The sequence below is a fragment of the Chaetura pelagica genome, unplaced genomic scaffold (assembly GCF_000747805.2).
Source record: "Chaetura pelagica isolate M959 unplaced genomic scaffold, ChaPel_1.0 scaffold21, whole genome shotgun sequence".
Taxonomy (NCBI): Eukaryota; Metazoa; Chordata; class Aves; order Apodiformes; family Apodidae; genus Chaetura; species Chaetura pelagica.
Genome location: NW_009952251.1, coordinates 905,168 through 911,788, shown reverse-complemented (window position 1 = coordinate 911,788; position 6,621 = coordinate 905,168).

The window sequence follows — 6,621 nt, the reverse complement described above, 5'->3', positions numbered from 1 at the left end:
GTCGTGGCTCTCCAGAGAATTGTTCCTGTGCTTACTGCCACTGCTGCCCCTTCCCCCTTCCCTCTGGATCCAGCCAGGATGGGAGCAGCTTGGGGATGGGAATTGGCAGCCCTTCTTTACCCAGCACACTCTAGGGAGGCCTCATCCAGCTCTTCTTTGTGGCAGGTAAATTGAATTTCATTCTGTAAAACTCACAGCCAATTGTTTTGGGATCACCACTGTGCCCATGTCAAGGACCTTTAAAGCAGCATTATCCCTTTTTGCAGCCTGGCACGACACACCTTGTGGCTGGGCTGTGTTTGTTCATGGCCTGTCCCTCTTCCCCCAGCAAAGCCTTGGAGGTCACTGCTGTTTTTCTCTTTTGCTTCTGATGTTTCCCTCTTTGCTCGTAAAACAGTCACTTGTACAGGCTTTTACAATCTATTTAGGGAAAGGCCTAATAGCAACTCTGTCAGCTTAGTAGTGGTGAGGAGTCTGCTCAGACTGAGACCAAACCTTGCCCTTCCTTCTCCATGAAAGTCTACACAGTGTGAGCAGCACCTGTATCCACCCCTTTCACTTAATTTCTGTGCCAGCTCTCAGCCATGCTAAGGATTTCATTGGTATGTGCAGAATTCTTTAAAGTATATTTTAGTCCAGCAGGGCTTGGGCTTGTCCTGGGTAGCTTCATTAGCATGTAGCTAAATATGCTTAATCTCTGCTTCTGTAGAGATTAGTTTGTTGCTGTTACCAGTTTCAGCTCATCTCCTGAAGAACTCATACTATGTTTTGTCAGGAGGTTATGAGCCTAAAAGTTAGTTGTGTCTCAGGAATATGCCAAGTTAAAATATCCATAAGGCAGTTTTGACCTTACATAAATGTGATTAAGTATTGAGGAGAAATTCAGGGCATCTTAGCCCAAACTGAAAGTACACAGAGACACAAAATTATGAGTAATTAATTTTACATTGTCAGGGAAGCTAAATAAAATCTATGGAAGAAAGCCTGCAGGGGCTTGTGGTTAGTTTGTTGGCTCTCCTCAGCTAATGGATTTGAATTTCATCTGCCTTGGATACAGGGACCTCTTCGTTTCTTCTGTTAGCTACAGTTACAACACTCTCCTTTCTCTAAGATACCTGAGCAAGCTTAGGAAGTGCAGTTGCTGCTCCAGTACTCATCTTTTTTCCTGATGGGGAAGCCACAGCCACTCTATATGTGTGGTTTGATTGTATTAAAACAGTGAAAGCAGAATTCACAACCAAGACTGTTGGTCTGTCCAGAATCCCATCACGGGTTTCACACGAGGCTGAGGGCAGCACAGTAGGCTGGCATTGCTGGGATGGCTTCTGCAATGCAAACATGATGAGGAAGCTCGCAGTGTATGGCTCTCACAGATGGATCTGATTGAAGACACTGTCTCAACATAGAACATGTCTGTCTGTCACCAGCTACAACACATACTCTCCCTGCTAATGAGCAACATCCCTGGCAGGGTCTCAGCTGAAAGGATTACACTGTCTTCTCACTTTGCTCTCTCCCTTCATCCCCCAAAGAGGGGTATTTAGTTCTGTCAGGGTGCAGCCTGGCCAGCCCAAGTAAGGAATTGGCCTTGTTCCCCTCCAGACTGCCCTGCTACCAGAAAGGGATTTTGTCTTCAGGACAGTCAGTCTGGCCGTGACAGAACAGACGCACAGCCTCACATCCCTGCAGCATAGTGCCAGAGGTTGTGAGCCTAACGTGCTTCAGTGGAATGGAAACAGAGCAGAATGGTCTTTTTCCAGCTCAGGACTAACGGGTTGATTTCCCAGCTGTCTGTGGCCATAAAGGTAAATCACAGAGTTTTTCAGTCTACTAAAACAGAGAGAATCACCTATTCTTTCTCCAATTTTTTGTGTTCTTTGGCTGCTCAGCCTGAGAGCAGTTTGTACTGCGGGTACATTCAGCACCTAGCACAGTGAGGGGCAAATAATGAAGTTGCATGGTGTGAGCTTGCACAACAGTTTCTCCAAGTGGACCCAGTGGTGTCCTGTCTGCTTTGTGATGATGTAACCACTGAGGATCTGGCAGTGCCAGCCTGTGAGAGGCATGGAGAAGGGCTCAGTTGTTCATAGTCCACTGATAGCAACATGCCTTGGTCTTTGTTTCCAACATTAGACCAAATGTATAACTTATAGAATCATAGAATCATAGAATCATAGAATCTTAGGGGCTGGAAGGGACCTCGAGAGATCATCTAGTCCAACCCCCCTGCCAGAGCAGGGTCACCTAGAGTACATCACACAGGAACTCATCCAGGTGGGTTTTGAATGTCTCCAGTGAGGGAGACTCCACAACCTCCCTGGGCAGTCTGTTCCAGTGCTCTGTCACTCTTACAGTAAAAAAATTTTTTCGGATATTCACCTTGAACCTCCTATGCTCCAATTTACACCCATTACCCCTTGTCCTATCACTGGTCATCACTGAGAAAAGTCTAACTCCATCTCCCTGACACTCACCCCTTACATATTTGTAAACATTGATGAGGTCACCCCTCAGTCTCCTTTTCTCCAAGCTAAAGAGACCCAGCTCCCTCAGCCTTTCCTCATAAGGGAGATGTTCCACTCCCCTAATCATCTTCGTAGCTCTGCGCTGGACTCTTTCGAGCAGTTCCCTGTCCTTTTTGAACTGAGGGGCCCAGAACTGGACACAATACTCCAGATGTGGCCTCACCAATGCAGAATAGAGGGGGAGGAGAACCTCTCTTGACCTACTAACCACACCCTTTCTAATGCACCCCAGGATGCCATTGGCCTTCTTGGCCACAAGGGCACATTGCTGGCTCATGGTCATCCTCCTGTCTACCAGGACCCCCAGGTCTCTTTCACCTACACTACTCTCCAGCAGTTCAGCCCCCAACCTGTACTGGGACATGGTGTTGTTCTTCCCCAAATGTAAAACTCTGCACTTCCCCTTGTTGAATTTCATCATGTTTCTCCCCGCCCAATTCTCCAACCTATCTAAGTCTCTCTGAATGGCAGCACAGCCTTCTGGTGTGTCAGCCCCTCCTCCCAGCTTAGTGTCATCAGCAAACTTGCTGAGGGTACATTCTATACCCTCATCCAGGTCGTTGATGAAGATGTTGAACAACACCGGTCCCAGTACCGACCCCTGTGGGACTCCACTAGTCACACACCTCCAACCAGATTCTGCCCCATTGACTACAACTCTCTGACTCCTTGTCTCAAATTGCGGAACAGTTAATTTCACCAGCATAAGGGAAATACACACAGAGAATGAAATCTGCTGCAGCTGGACAGACTTCTCCAAGCAAAAAGCTGAACTAAGCCACTCTACTGTTTTCATGCCATAAGGAAGGTGCTAGCTTGTGTGAACCCTGTCTTTGCTGTGGCTGTGCTACCTTTTTGTCAGCTTGTTGCTTGTATGAAATCAGTTTGATGGTATCAGTTTCATAAAAAGAGCCTGTAAGAGGACTACACAACCTGCTCATCAAAGATTTTTGGCAAGCCTGTGCTAGCACTTGTGGAAGAATTGAAAATATTTTTGAGCACTTCCCTGCATCACCAGGACATATCCCAGGTAGGATAGCATCATTTTGTGCTGGATGGTGCTGCACATTGCAGTGAGGTACAGTGGTTTTCTTCTGTCCAGCAAATCCCTTGCTGTGCTCCAATTCTGTAACACTAGTCCCTGCTAAAGCTGTTGCTGTTTATGTTTGAACTATGTAGATAACTTGCATGTGTTAATTCTTCACATCTAACTAGTGCCTGAATGTGAAGCTTGCTTGCAACATCCTTTCCAGAATCACTTCGACCTGTGTATTACATTATCCCACAAATGACCTGGAGAAGGAAGTAATCAAAACATGTATAGTTCCAGCTAGTGCCAATTGCCTTTTCATCTGTTTCTCTTCTTATTTGTGTCCAATAAATGTTGATTGTGCAGGGATTTAAATCTGTATTTCACCATAATTTGGTTCATTTGATGTGAATGACATGACTCACTAAGCTTTAGCTTCAGATATCCCTCCAGTCCCATGTCAAGCACTTCAAGGATGTTAAAAGTAGATACGGAGAATCTGAAGTGCCTGGTCTTAGCAAGAATACTTAAAAGGTCAGGGAAGGGACATTGTTATGGGAGGTCTTTGGCCTTGATGCTTACTGGTTCATGACAACCTGAAAACACAGCACCTGTGTATTGCATATGAACTTTCTCCTTCTAGGGTACTATAGATGAGTACATGCACAGGATAAAGCTTTCAAAAACGGTGTGATTGTCTTATTGCCTCTGATCTTGAGTTTGCAATGTGGTATGTTGTAAAGGAGTCTAGTTTTGAGAGGACAAGTCTGTAAAAATTTCTAGAAATAAAGATTAATCATTAAGGTTGCCTTAGGAGGGTCCAGAATCACTGCATCTGGAAAATCTTGATCACAGCATCTTGAGACGTTAGTGAAGAAATTCACTCAAAGCAGCTTATGTGATTAAAACCTATTTTGATTGTATGAATCTTTGTATTTTCAGGAAAGGCCAGACTGAACTGGACCTATTCTGAACACAGGCTGAAGTTGCTTTAAACAGTGACAGTTGTTATCCTAAGTTTTTCACCAATTCCTAGAATGTTAAGGCCATGAGACACCACACCCAGGATGTTCATGCTGATTGCTGTTTCTTTGAAAAGGGCTGGTTTAACACAGATAGAAAGTTTCTTGAAAACATTTCAATTTTGACTGACTTTCTCTGAAGGCCAGGCAGGACCTAAGGGACAAGCGTTCACCAGGCTGATTCTTGGCAGAAGGCTGCCTGGTTTGCTGGCAAATTCCTGCCATCCCAGCATTTCCATGTCCCCCACCCTGGGACCTCCCCTGTCCTGTGCTCCTAAGGGCTCCTTGGGCAGAGAGCTTCTAGGACTTCTCCATGTTGTGACAGGAAACCTCCTAGCTTTTCCTGTGCTTCAGGATTTCTCAGAAGTACAGGCAGTTTGCCCTGTTTGGCGTGAACTGGTGTGTTTTACATGTTTTTTTAATGTTGGAATTTTCCACCAAACAGAAATTGTGAGTTTCAGCTAGCTTCAGTCCAGGCTGCTTGAATGTTTTCTCCAGAGGATTTTGTACATTGGCCATTACAAACTTGCATCCTAACTCTGAAGTATTTGCTACAACATTTCTAGCCAGAGGTTCCTCTAACCTGTCTCTCTGCTGAGTTAGAAAACAGCCTAGTACTTTTGTCCCTGGAAAGAAAGTACTACAGCTGTAACAGATATTATTTGAATTTAAGTGTAAAACAAACAAATAGAAACAAGTTCCCAAAAGTTGTGGTCTGAGAAAGGGCAGGGAAAGCGTTGTGCTGAAGCTGAACTGCTTTGAACAGTTTCACCATGGTAGATCTCTCACAGCAAAGGAGAGGGCAGAAAAAGGGAATATCTATTTAGAGATGGCATTGATCAAAAGATCATGGTCTGAAGATAAAGCAAGCAGTAATTAGTCAATATTACTATTATTATTATTTCATAAAGGCATTTGATAGCTTCCATATGTGAGTGGGGGTTTTGTTTTACTTGTGTGGTCAGAATCAAAGCTGGTGTAAGCCAGCACCAGTCTTTCTGGGAGATGAAGCTGTGCTCCTTCACACCTGCCAAGGAGCCTGTGGGGGGAGTTAGGCTTCTTAGATGTCCACCAGTGTTCAATGTTCTTGTATTTTTGCATCCTAGGCCTAGAGAGGATAAGATGTGCCACGATGGAAACCACAGGTTCATGGGTGTTAAGGCCACCTTTGCTGGGCATTCAGATCAGACAGGACAAAAGTCTTGTGATTTGTGAGAAATGCCCTGCTTTCTGAGCTGGGAAATGGTGTGAACTGCTCAGACAGCTAGAGAGGTGAGCACTGGCCCCTTGGTCAAGAAAAGTCTCAGATTGCATGCTTCAGGGTTGCTCATTTGGCAGCTTTCCTGGGAGCTCAATTCACTTACAGCTTTAAGCATACAAATGTATGTGCAGTACAATCACCCTGCTTGGAAATCACAGTGAAGCAAAGTATTTAAGTATGAAAAATATGTGGAGTAAATTCTTTGCAATGTATAGAGCAGCAAGCATTTCAGAAACAATTGCTGTATTTAAACAGTCATTACTGCCTTCTGGGTAAATAACATATGTTTTTTAAATGTTCTTTATACACAATAGAAGTTAACACAATAAATCCTAATTGCTCTGAAGGACCCATTAGGCTCTATCAGGTCAATACATGGGGGAGGGGGGGTTCGAAAGTCACTCTGCTGTTACATAAGCTACAATTTGAAAGACCATAAATAAGTATTTGCCCAATGAAGAGTGAGAGCTTTGCCAAAGCCCTACTAATTTATCATGTCAACTTCACTACGGGGACTACTTTCTTTTCAATAAATGTTGAAAGAAGAAAAAGCACAACATGATGTGTTTAAAAAACTATGTATCTGAAAAGTTTCAGGCTGCAGTATTACCCCCAAGAAAATCAAGTGTAGATTTCACTGCCTCAAGGTCTGAAAATGAGCCATACCTGTAGTGCTGGTAGCCAGGCTGTGGCAGGCAGGGACCCTTCCTCACCCTTACCAACCCTCCTGTGCCTTTGGGCCAGGGCCCTGGTCCTGCCTCTGCCTTCTGCAAGCTGTGTTGG